This window comes from Phocoena sinus, chromosome 13 (genome assembly GCF_008692025.1).
Source record: "Phocoena sinus isolate mPhoSin1 chromosome 13, mPhoSin1.pri, whole genome shotgun sequence".
NCBI classification, from domain to species: domain Eukaryota; kingdom Metazoa; phylum Chordata; class Mammalia; order Artiodactyla; family Phocoenidae; genus Phocoena; species Phocoena sinus.
The window spans coordinates 74,183,428-74,197,377 of record NC_045775.1 but is presented as its reverse complement, the minus strand read 5'-3'; positions in this window follow the sequence as shown (position 1 = coordinate 74,197,377).

Genomic DNA, 13,950 nt, shown 5'->3' with positions numbered 1-13,950 from the left:
TCTTCAGTGACTTTCTGCAAACATACTATTATTGACAATAAAGATAACCAAAGCAAACATCCTTCAAAGGGCTTAAGTAGCTTATACCCTAGAGGACATCTGGGTTGGCGCTGGCAATATTAAATGTCCCAATCTTATCTTATGAAAAGCATATCATACCCTGAAGTTTGATTTCACATTTTTTCTCTTTGAGACTGATTATAAGATAGAGATTATGCTTACCTTAGCTGTAAGCATAATCAATTTTCAAAAGACAAAAAGGCAGACTTTCTGAAAGGAACCAGTGTTATCAGTAAAGTGATTTTAGAAAATGTGGGCTTAAATACAAGAAGCACAAGAAGCACAAAGGTGTTGAATCCATGTGGGCAGAATATCTAGATTTAAAGTGGTATTTTTAATTAAATTGCTACCCAAGATTATAATTTTTTTGGTAGTAATGGGTGCAAATTATGTAATTTTGCCTTGTATGGTTTAAGAGATATGTATGGGTGCCAAGTTGACAAGGGATAGACTTACAAGATTAATTTTATGTGTCAGCTTGGCTGGGCCACACTGCCCAGATATGTGGTCGAACACACTGAATGTTTCTCTGAGAGTGTTTGTGGATGAGATTGACTTTTGAATTGGTAGACTTTAAGTAGATTGCCCTCCATAATGCGAGAGAGCTTCATCCAATCAAATGAAACTCTGAATAAAGAAAAAGACTGATCTCCCCGAAGCAAGAGGGGATTCTACCAGCAGACATCGTTTGGACTTGTGCTGGATCACTGTCCCTTCCTTGGTTTCCAGACTGCTGACCACCCTGTAGATTTTGGATTTGCCAATTTCTGTAATCACGTGAGTCTGTGGATGCATATACACACACACACACACATTCACACTTATACCTCCTATTAGTCCTGTTTCTCTGGAGAACTCTGACTAATACAGGTGGGCACTTAGTCAAGGAACAGGTTTGCCAAATAGAGGCAGCAAATGTTTGAAAGCATGTAAAATTTGGGTAGGTATAACTTTATTTATGCAACAATTTATAATAGTAATTTTGAAATTATTTAAATAGCCAAAACTAGAAATGTGTCTTAATAAAATATGGTAGTTTCATATAATTTAAACTAATAAACAATCAAGGAATGATGTTAGGGTTACAGGAATATTGACCTCTATATAAATTTACCATTGTGATTTGGTATGGTTTAATTTTTAAAATTTGCTATTACTGTATTTTTTCTCTTACAGTGATTGTATATTACTGGTTTAAATAACTTTAATTAAATAAAAGTGAAAAAAGAGTCCTATAGGGCTTCCCTTGTGGCACAGTGGTTGAGAGTCTGCCTGCCGTTGCGGGGGACACTGGTTCGTGCCCCGGTCTGGGAAGATCCCACATGCTGTGGAGTGGCTGGGCCCATGAGCTGTGGCCGCTGAGCCTGCGTGTCCGGAGCAAATCCTATAAAATGATCCTTTATATTTGTATGTTGCTTTCAAATTATCCTAATTACTTGCAATCTCTATTTGTTCCTGTCATGAAGCTACATACATTGTGCCTTTTGTCACAAATTTTTCCTTCATGTATTTCCAGCACTAAAATAAAGCAGCCTGAAGGTGATGAAGTCAATTTTGTTTTGTCTGTGAAATTATGAAAAATCAAAGAAAATTGTCACCAGCATTAAAAGAAATAAACTTTATAAATTTTTAATTAACAATCTGCTCTTATCAAAATCAAAATTTTTACCCAAGAGATCTATACAAGTAGATTAATTGACACATATAATGACTATATTTAATTTGACATAAAGTGATTTTAGTAAAATATTTCAATGTAATTCAATGTAAAACAATAAAAAAACTTACATACAAATATTCATATTAAACACTTTTAAACTAGAATCAGAAAAAAAAATGCATACACCAATCAGGGGAAAGAATGACAGGTTTATTTCCTGCCTTGATACTTGTATTATTTGTGGCAATATCAATTTCTTCAATACTTCTTTCCCAATATATTTGAATAGAACTCCAGGGTGATGTATACTACTAGGAACTATATTTGTATTTGAAGATTAGGTAGTTTACCTAAACTTCTTGTGTTGACACTCTGGCCCTGACATATTTTCCACAATATGTTTGACAGCTCTCCTTACATTCAATCCAAGCCTGACTCTTCAACCACACTTCCTGTACTTCCCACACTCCTGTTCATTGTTCATTCCCTCCAATGAAAGACATGCTTTGTATGTATGTAATCTAGAAAATACCAGAGAATCTCTGTCCTCCAAAATCTATACCATATTAAAACCCTTTCTGTTCTCACTCCTGTTCAATTTTCAGCTTTCTCTAGACACTTCTTTTGTTTGTTTGTTTGTTTCTGGGTAAGTCTTTTTTTCTTTTGCTTTGTTCTTCTAGATCAAAAGAGTATCCATAGTTTTGTCATTTAGCTTGTATCTGGTTTATTATTTTCTTGCACTATTCTTTCATTATTTTCCCAAGTGGTTAATTGTTAAGGCATACACACTGTCAAGTGGTCAAACAATTCCTAAGCAGAAGACTGCTGGCAGCTCTTAATTTGGCTTGCCACACTCCCGTAGATTCAAGCAGTAAGGAGACAACGACCCCAAATGGATGCAGATAGTTTATTACTTACACACACAGAGACAAGAAAAAATCAGTGTGGTGTTACCACTTTGTGCCACTAGTCTTACAGGATGACACTGAACCAAGGAGACCAGATGGCAGACTACAGGCTATATGGTGGGGGGGTGGAGGCAGAATTGCTCTGTCATGGAGGAGCCAACTCTAAACTATGGACAAACGGTTTGACAGTCTACAGCTGTACCTGTATGGGGAGAGATGGACAGACCCATGCTTAACAGATCCTTGGGAGATGGATGACACACTTCTTCATGTCAGCCTTCCATTAGATATGGAGGCAAATGAAAAAAGTCCTTGAGACACCTCCTCACAAAATTGCTTATCTTGCCATATTCTATGGAGGTTTACAGAGTGGTTCACAAATATTTCAAACAGACTGTGGTTGAGCCTTGTTTAATGGCTTACTTGAAGGCATGCAGGTTTACAAGGCTGCCATGGATGAGCCTTTACTCTACACGAACATATCTGCTGACTTACTCACTGTTCTGTTTTTGACTATCTCCCTTTAAGTAATTAATAGTGCACATTCTCATTCTTAAAGTCTATCATCATGGACTATAAATTTCAGTGACATTCTATTAATGGTTGTTCTTTATTTTGTTTAAAATTATTTGAGAGAATGTAACATGGCTTTTTGGGGGGAGTGTCTTGTGCACACAAAGCCTCACAGAGTGTTAGTCATACAGAAGGCTACCATAAATTCTACTTGTTAATCTAGATAATATATTTGGGTTGTAAAGAAAAAGAGCAATGGATGTAGAGGATAACTAAGTTTGAAATAATCATTCATTTCTATGAATCTTAGTTTATTTGTAAACTTCTTGATGAAAGAATGGATAGTTGGTCAAAGTGGATGATTGCAGAGTATCCTTCTAACAAAACAGTCTATGGTATAAATTAAGCTGAAATTTTTGATTTAACAAATTTTTTTTATTGAATTCCTACTTTGAGCATGACACTGCCACTGCCACATAGATCCTGCAGGTCATCTGATCCTGGTCATTAAGCCAAGGAGCAAATGACTCTCTAAGGACAGGGCAACAGAAAGAACTTTTATATGGAATGTTGCCTTCTGGAGACTGGAATTTCTTCCCTATTTTTTTTTTTTTCTTCCTATTTCACTGTCAATTTGTAACCTGTTAAAATTTAAGCAAAATACCATTTTGTTGAATATCACAAGCTGATACTTTTCTTGGCTTTGAAACATGTGTATTGTGTTTTTAATGATAAAGGGTAAATGTTTGAATTAGGTAAATATCCTTGAAATCAGTGAGCTAGAAATTCCTGGCTAGAATAGCAGAATGTGTTATGGGGGTGGTGGTGGTTGGCTTGAAAAACATGGACAGAAACTCAGACAGTGGAGGGCTTTCTCTTCCTAAACCAGTTTGCCAAACTCTGAACTTCCTACTTTCCTTTTTGGAAAATGTCTTTCTTACTGTAGCACTTTTAATAAATACATAAAGAGCTCTTATGTAAAAACAATTTATACTTATCTTCAAATAAAAAGTTTTCAAGGCAGTTACCAAGTACTGATTAAAGAGGCAATAACCCAATTGATTTTATTTTTTTTACACACACTCCAGCTTTCCTTAGATTGTGTGGTGATCCTTTATGTTCTCACTGATACTGTTGGCGCTTCTAGAAGAAGAGGCTGTTGTCAATAATGTTGCTAAGAACATGGTTGTACAAATATTTCTTCAAGACCCCACTTTCAATTTTTGGGGGGTATATACCAAGAAGTAAAATTGCTGGATCATATGGTAAATGCTTTTTAGTTTTTTGAGGAACAATCATACTGTTTTCCATAGCAGCTGTACCATTTTACATTGCCAGTAGTGCACAAGAGTTCCAATTTCTATACATCCTGGCCAACGCTTGTTATTTTCTTTATTCTTATTTTGATAGTAGCCATGCTAATGAGTATGAGGTGGTACCTCATTGTAGTTTTGATTTGAATTTCCTTATTGATTAGTCATGTTGAGCATCTTTTTGTGTGCTTATTGTTTACTGTATATCTTTTTTGGAGAAATGTCCCTTCAAACCATTTGCCTATTTGAATTCAAGTTGTTTGATGCTTGTTGTTGAGTTTTAGGAACTTCTTATATTCTCAACGTTAATCTCTCATCAGATATATGATTTACAAGTATTTTTCTTCCACAATATGGGTTGCCTTTTTACTTCATTGATTGCTTTTTTTTTTCCCTTAATGTTCTGTCAGTGGCACCTGTGAACCGAGGGGACGTGAGTTCTGAGCATTTGGTCAGGATCGTATCTTGAGATGAGTTCTGAGCAGTTGGTCAGGATCGTATCTCAGTGTGAACAGGAAAACAGATGGGCAAAAATATCATTGTCAAAATAGATGTTGTGAAAATTTTGGCCTGTATTTTCTTCTAAGAATTTTAATTTGTGGCCTAACATGATATCTCCTGGGAAATGCCCCATGTGCACTTGAGAAAAATGTGTATGATGCTGTTGTTGGGTACAGCGTTCTGCATAAGTCTGTTAGATTTATTTGGTTTATTGTGTCATTTAAGTCCTCTATTTTCTTATTTATCTTTGTTTGTCCTCTCCATTATTAAGAGTGAAATATTTAGGTCTCTATTATTGTAGTATTATTTCTTCATTCAAGTTTGATTTTCTGTTATTAGATGTGTAAGTATTTATAATTTTTATATCATCTTGTGATATTGAAACTTTTATTAATATATAATGCCCTTTTTGTCTCTGGTAATTTTTTTTTTATTTAAAGTCTATTTCATCTGATATTACCTTAGCTACTCTTGCTAACTTTTGATAACTATCTGCTTGGAGTATCTTTTTCCATTTTTGCTTTCAATCTATTTTTTCCTTTGTTTCTAAAGAGAGGACCATGTTTCTTTATTGATTCTGCCAATCTCTACCTTTTGATTGGAGAGTTTAATCCACTTACATTCAAAGTAATTATATTCAAAATGTTTCTTATTATTTATCTTGAATAATTTTAAATAAGTTCTGGCTACTGGTATATGTTATTTATAAAGCTAGGGATAGGATAAATATTGTGACATTCCTTTGGTAAATATGTGTTGGAGAAAGTGGAGAACTCTGTCATTTGGATTTGGTGAAAAATAATTATGAATTTACTATAAATCAGGTATAACTTCATCAATTTCTTTATACATTATGATCAATGTTTTCCTATGGATTTACTAAATTGAAAGTTATATAATGCTATTAAATAACTGACCTGCAGTTAATGTATAGCTATGTTTACATAAAAATAAGCTAGCTTATAAAGCAGAAACTAACACACCATTGTAAAGAAATTATACGCCAATAAAAATGTAAAAAAAATAAATAAATAAGCTAGCAACTATTAAACACTTAATAGGGAAATGAAATTATAATTTAATAGGGAAATGAGATTATAATTTAAAATATTTTATAATTTAACTTGTTAAAATAGCTTATTGAATATCCTTTTGAATATGCAAATTGAATATAAGAAAATCACATAAAGGCTTTTTTTTTTTTTGGCCATTCCTTGGGGCTCCAGCAGTGAGAGCACCAAGTCCTAACCACTGGACTACCAGGGAATTCCCAAGAAAATCACATAAGGTTTTGTCTGTAGAATGTATTTGAAAAAATGTAGTAGTCTTAGAATATTTATTTGTAGTTTTAAAGAGCTCAGCATCACTTCATTCTTAAAGGTAGGTAGATAGATAAGTAGATAGCCAGATAGATATAAGCAGCAATTTTCAAAGACCCTTTTATTTACAGCTAATGTCATGTTCTGTTGAGAATAGCTGAAAAGACATTCATACTTCTTAATAAATGGGGGGAGGGAAGCTGAGTTTTAGAATTCAGTATTTTAATACTCTTGTTTTTATTCATGGAGCTGTCCTTCAACAGTGATGTATTTCTGGAAAGATGAGAAATCATTAAATGCAAATTTTCTTTATTCTGAGAACTGAAACATGCACACCTCTCTGACCTTTTACTAAATCATTCTGAGTCAAACATACTTTTCTGTTTCAGTGCTAAACAATATTATAACCAGGTGAAAATGAATTAGCTAATTTGTGCAAGAATATTTGCTCTTGGAATATAAGACCATGGACCAACTAAAATGCCTTATATATCAAGATTGAGACTCTGGTCTTAGATCACTGCTTTAAGACGCTCACCTTGTTGTGCCCATCTATCCCAAACTATCATTTCATAAATTCTGCCTATTCCCAGTCAGTTCTCTGCCTAGCTAGAATATGTTTTATTTTATTTTACTTTTATAAATAAAATGTGTATACATTTAAGGTACACCATGATGACTTGATATATGTATACATAGTGAACTAATTAATGTCAAGCTGGGTAATACATTATCTCCTCAATAGTTACATTTCTTATGATACAGCCTTGTGAAATCCACTCTCTTAGAAAATCTCCATTTTCAATACTATATTATTAACTATAGCCACCATGGTGTACATTAGACCTCTAAACTTATTCATCCTACATAACTGCAACTTTGTACCCTTTGACCAACAACTCTCTATTTCCCCCATGGCCCCACTTCTGATAACCACTGTTCTACTCTCTGCTTCTATATATTCACCTTTTTTAGATTGCACATTGAGATCACACACTGACAAATTTTTTTTCTTTCCTTTGACATCAAAAGCACAAGGAACAAAAGCAAAAACAAACAAGTGGGACCACATCAAATGAACAAGCATCTACACAGAAAAAGAAACAATCAACACAATGAAAAGCTAACCTATGGATTGGGAGAAAATATTTGCAAACCATATGTCTGATAAGGAATTAATATCTAAAATATATAAGAAACTGATACATATCAATAGCAAAGAAAAATATAATTTTATTAAAAATTGGTCAGAGGATTAGAATAAATATTTTTCCAAAAAACCTATACTAATGTCCAACAGGTATAGAATGTTTTAAAATTCCTACCCAGACCCTAAAATCCAATAAATATCTTCAATGTATTTTCTCTTTTCAACACACTATTAATTATCTGTAAAAATGGTATTCTCTCAAGTTGCATTAAATCCAATAAACTTACTTTGTTAGATTAACAGATTTTTTTGTTGACTTTTTGACTAGAAGGTGACTGGTAATCTTAAGACTCTGTCAAGATCCCTTTTTGCCACAGCTAGAGATTCCCAAATTGTAACTGTGTGCTCCTTGAGGCCTTTGGAGCTCTCTCTTGGTTTGTGTCGCCTCTGTGCTCCAAATACTTCTCATTGATCTCTAAGTGTTGCAATTGTTTTGGTTTTTAAGGATAAGGAGTCCTTTGTGGATCATTTCTGATTATCTGATTAGATAGAAACCTGCCTGTTACTAACAGCTCTATTCATCTTTCTACATCTATTCTCCTCATTGTTTGTTGCAATTCCAAATGAAGAAAATCTTAGGGAAAAGGACTGTAATAGATTCAGAATGTCCAGCTCTCAAGATGGCTTTGTGGGCTGATGAGTTCAAAGGTCTCCTCAGGACAACATATTTTTATTGGGGTCACTTATTAAAACATTAAGATAATTTTCATAGGTAATCTCCATTTTGTCCATGAGCATGTAATCCAGGGAGAGATCTCAAATCTTCTATCTCTGTGACTTTCAGTTTATTGGATTTTAATTGGAGATGGCTAATTATTAGGTTATTGATCTGACACATGAGGTGCTCAGGGTCACATGTGACTGACCACTGCTAGATATTCATGTTTTCTTCTCAGTGTGTGTCCATGACCTTTCAAGCTAGACTGTAGCTTCTTACATGTTATCATTGTGGTCTAACACATATGCTTTTTTTTTGATATCATATCAAGGATCTGAAGACACCCTAAGAGACCCTAAGTTGGTCCCTAAAAAATCATGTTTAGAGACTAGCAACAGTCTAAATATTGCACAAGATATTTTGAAGACTAGCTATTTTCAAAGTGCTTTCTGTGAAAATGGTGGACATTTTAATTCAGTTTTACATCAGATAAAATCTAAGTCCATTTGAGACTTAAGAGATAGTCCATTTAAAACCTTTAGACAATATTCTAAAGGAGATTGCAAATCTGACCTGATCATAGTTCTCACCATTTTTTTCTTTCTTTTCTTTGGGGAGGGTGTTAGTCTTGAACCAAAAGCTTGGCTTAATGCACAAACAAAAATTGGAATGGAAAATAAACTGCTTGACAGATGGCATTAGTTTCCTATGACTGTCAAAACAAAGTACAACAAACTGGTTGACTTAAAATGGAAATTTATTCTCTCACAGTTCTGGAATCAAGAAGTCCTAAATCAAGGTGTTGGCAGAGCTGTGTTCTCTCTGAAAGTTCTGGGGGAGGATTGTTTTTTGCTTCTTCCTAGATTTTGGTGGCTCCCATCAATCCTTGGCATTCCTTAGCTTATAGATGCATCACTCCAATATCTTCTCCCATCTTTAAGTGTCCTTCTTCCCTTGGAGTGCATGGCTTTCTATGTTCTTTCTTTTTTCTTATCTTTATACAGTATGACTTCATCTTAACTTAATTATATCTGTAAAGATGCTATTCCCAAATACAACCACACTCACAGGTACATAAATTTAGGAACTAATATATCTTTTTGGATATTGAATCAGAGCACAATTCAGTCCATTGCAACAGACACTCAACTCCTTGCTGAGCATTTTAAATGAGGCTTAGAACAAATCAGAATAAGATCTTCCAAACTAGTGAATTTACAGTAATATAATACAATTAGATACTTCAATTCATTAAAAGACCAGAGAAAGAATCTCTTGATAAAGATACCAACAATACTGTGAAGAGGAAGGTCTGTGGGGACAAAAAAAGAGAAATATATGCTTAGCCAAGTGAGGAGACAAGGCATTCCCATGGGAAGTGAAATCCAAGGAAGACTTGGAGACTGACTATGATTTTAAATTGCTCCCAAGAACAAACACAGAGATCTTTTAACAGAGGGTAGAAGCTTCACAAGTTTGATGTACCAAATATATAATAGCAATGACTTAACAAATAAGGGACTCTGTTAGATAAATAGAAACTATAGAAATGGAGATTTTTGAGTTAGCAGATACTATAACTGAATATAATATTCACTAAGTGGGTTACATAACATATCTGAAAAAGACTCAGTGACTCAAGAGAGATCAATAGAAATTAATTAATTGAAAGAATTGAGGGGAAAAAAAGGAAGAAAAATGAACAGAGGCTCAGATACCTGTGAAATTATGTCAAGAACACATACAAATGTATAATGGTAGAAGAAACAAAATTGACAAACCTTTAGCTAGACTTACCAAGAAAAGAAAAAGATAAATGATTCGAATAAATAAAATTACAAATGAAGTAGGAAACATTAGAACTGATACCACAGAAATACAAAGGATCATAACACACTGCTGTAAATAATTATACAGAAAAATTTGTACAACCTAGAAGAAATGGATAAATTCTTAGAAACATACAACCTGGTAAGTATGAGTCATAAAGAATTAGAAAATCTGAGCAGACAAATAACAAGTAAGATTAAATCAGTAATGAAAACCCTCCCAACAAAGAAAAGCCCTGGACATGATGGCTTCACTAGTGGATACTACCAGCAAAGGAAACCATCAATAAAATGAAAAGGCAACCTATGGAACAGGATAAAATATTTGCAAACCATATATATGATAATGGATATCTACTCTGGATATATTTAGCTAATATAAAAAATGCACAAGGAATTCAAACAACTGAACAGCTGAAAAACAAGCAAAGAATCTGATTTGAAAATGAGGAAAGGGTTTGAATAGATATTTTTCTAAAGAAGACATACAAATGACCAACAAGTACATGCAGAGATGCTCAATATAACTAATCAGGGAAATACAAATCAAACCACGATATAATCTCACACCTGTTAGAACAGTTATTATCAAAAGCACAAGACTGTGATGGCAGCGAAAAGACAAGACAAATGCTGGCAAGAAGAGCAAAGGGAACACTGGTGCACTGTTGGTGGAAATGTAAATTAGTTCTATATTAGCATAGGCCTTTCTTGAGTCACTCTTCTCTCTCTCTCTCTCTCTCTCTCTCTCTCTCTCTCTCTCTCTCTCTCTCTCTCGCTTTGTGCAATCTGAGACAACTTTACCCCCCTGCCCCCAAGGCCTCAGTTTTTGCTCATATGGTAAAATAAAAGTGTGACAATGTTAGTTATTAAGATTGAATTAGATAATATAAATGTAGGGGCTTAGTAAACTATAGCTTCCTACACAGTAGTTGATCAGTGTTATGTTGCCACTCTTCTAAGGAGACAGGTTGTTTTTGTTTTCTGAGCATCCCCACCATCTGCAGCCTCAAGTTGCAGGACCTTGTTATGACTCTAGCAAGATACAGGCTAGATGTCCATAGTAACCACCACCAGACAGAGAGCCACTGTGCCCTCAGCTAGGTTGCTTAGAAACCCTTCCCAAACCCACACCCTTATTGCTGAAATCATTTGGTAATTGCATCCCATGGCTGTACCCTGTTGTGACCCCATCATGTCTCCTCTGGAACTCAGAGTCAAGGTCATTTGCCAGGCTTTCCAGGTGTGCACGTAGCCTAAAGAAGCCCCTAAGCAGAGGTGCCTTGGCGGCCTTATAGCCAGGGAAGTCAGTGGGCTTTCTGAAGTTGGTGCCAATGACCAAATACTCCCTGGTTGAGAACCATCATATAGGCCATCTAACATAACTTACTTTTTTAAACAGCATTCTTATCAAGACTTTTTTAAAAAAAATCACACCTTGCTATGCCTACCAATCCAAAGCTATTATTATACTACCATAAACTCTACCAAATCCAAGCAGTTTCCTGACTCTCAGGATCTACCTTAAAATCATCACAACCACCTCCTAATTTCCTATAAACATCCTCTCCTGAATTTTACTCTCATATACTGCTGTAAGTCAAATAAACTTAGATTTGATTCTCTGGTATTTTTAGGAAGTATGTAGCTGAAAACTCTCAACAAGGCTGATGCTAAAATCTGAGAGGGCTAGAACAAAATTCAAATGGTGGCTCATATATCATTTGTCCCCAAAGTTAAATGTTATAAAAGGAGTCACATTCATTGCCCACCCACATTCCCATGGAACATTGCCCAAGTTGCTCCCTGGGATTGCTGACCTGACCCAGAGCCTTAAACACTCTGGCTCGGGTGCTTCCCTGGTGGTGCAGCGGTTGAGAATCCGCCTGCTGATGCAGGTCACACGGGCTCGTGACCCCGTGCCCCGGTCTGGGAAGATCCCACATGCCGCGGAGCGGCTGGGCCCGTGAGCCATGGCCACTGAGCCTGCGCATCCAGAGCCAGTGCTCCGCAACGGGAGAGGCCACAACAGTGAGAGGCCCGCGTACCGCAAAAAAAAACAAAAACAACAACAACAAAAAAACCCACTCTGGCTCTCCCTTAGAATAGCAGGCAGCCAGTCTACCTGGATGGTAGCAGAGACCTTCTAGGGGAGGGTTGAAACTGGGTTTGTTTCCACGACTTTCTAAACCAAGGATGGGGATTAATCTATCTAGCTATGCAGGGATCCAGAGAAACCAGCTCCCTTCTCCAGGTTTTACCTTAATGACTCAGGATTTCTAAGCAGTTTTAAGCATTTCACAAATCTATATTACCCAAATCACAGAACAAAAGTGTACAATTATCTGAAGAATCTGGTTGGTCTACACCTCCACTTTGGGTGACTTGGAGCACATAACTTTTAACAAAAACAGCTCTTCCTCTGGTTTCCCAGTAGGAAATATGCCTTATGTTTAGCTACTTGTGATAAACAAAGCACCCTAATTCCTTTCTGTTCGAAGTGTGCTCCATAGACTAGCTATATATGTTTCCTCTGGGAGCTTGATAAAAATACGGAATTTCAGGTGAGATCTAATAAATCAGAATTTCAATTTTAACAAGATCCCTAGGTGGTTTGTATTCACATTCAAATTTGAGTAAATGCTCTAAATCAAGAAGCCTACCTATGAGAAGGGCACCCTTAGCTGGACGCCCCATTCTACAGTTGATTGGATTGAAAAATCCACAAATTGCTTTACCCCCAACAGAGTATGTATAAGGTAGGGAAACCCAGGATATAATTCCTGATCGTCATAAACTTATTAAACGTTAAAAGGCTTCCCTTTTTTGGGTAGTCCTGTGTGTTTTTATATCCTGGGGCAAAGCACCATGGTGAAATTTTTCAGGGAAGAATGGTCTGACATCTTTTTGTAATGCAGGGAAAGGGCTATTGTGAAAAAAAAAATTATGCAGTTTTGTCTTGGAAAAAGAGTATGTCCTGAGACATACTCTTACCCGAGATGGTAAGAAATGAGGCAGTATCCGTCCATCCATCAAACTATACAGGAAATTTAAATAGGTCAAGTATTCCAATAATCCCATAAACTTTGATTAATCTGACTATATTAGTCAGCTCGAGTTGCCATACCAAAATACCAGAGACTGGGTGGTTTAAAAAATATAAATTAATTTTCTAACAGTCCTAGAGGCTAGAAGTCCACAATCAGGGTGCCAGCATGATTGGGCTCTGGTGAGAGCTTGTTTCCTGGCTTGCAGACAGCTGCCTTCTCCCTGCGTCCTCATATGGTCTTTCCCTAGTCACACGCACATGGGGGAGAAAAAAAGAGATCTTTTTCTTTTTCTTTTCTTATAAGGCTGCCAATCCTCTAGCATCAGGACACCAGTCTAAATGACCTCATTTAACCGTAATTACTTCCTAAAAGTTTCTATCTTGAATATAGTCACATGGAGAATAAGGGCTTCAAATTCATATAGGAATTTTTTTTTAGGTGGAGAGGGGGGCAAAATTCCATCAATAACACCAACAAAGACATTTGTAAAAAACAGAATTTTCATTTAATCATAAAACCATGTTGGAGAATCAAATTAAATCGTTTATTTTGCCTCAGAAATAATTTGATATAATAAAGCCTCCTATTTCCTCCTGAATTTGACAAGTATAACAATTTGGATTTTAAACAAGGTGATGGATGAGTTGTGGTTTTCTTCCCTTACTAATTGATATAGTCCAGCTTGTAGTTTTTCTAGCTCAATTAATATTTTTGCAAAAATATTATTTGGAATATATATTTTGAGTATTTTAGAATTGAAAGAATATAGGTAGAAGTAGATCATGAAAACAAATAAAATACAACCAAAGAGGTTAAAAAAAAAAAAAAGCCACAGCAAGACGCTAAAGGAAAAAGAAATCAGTGTTGTTTTCCCCTTTATTCCTTAAAACTTTTCTTAAATGAAAACAATTAACCAAGTCAGAATGCAC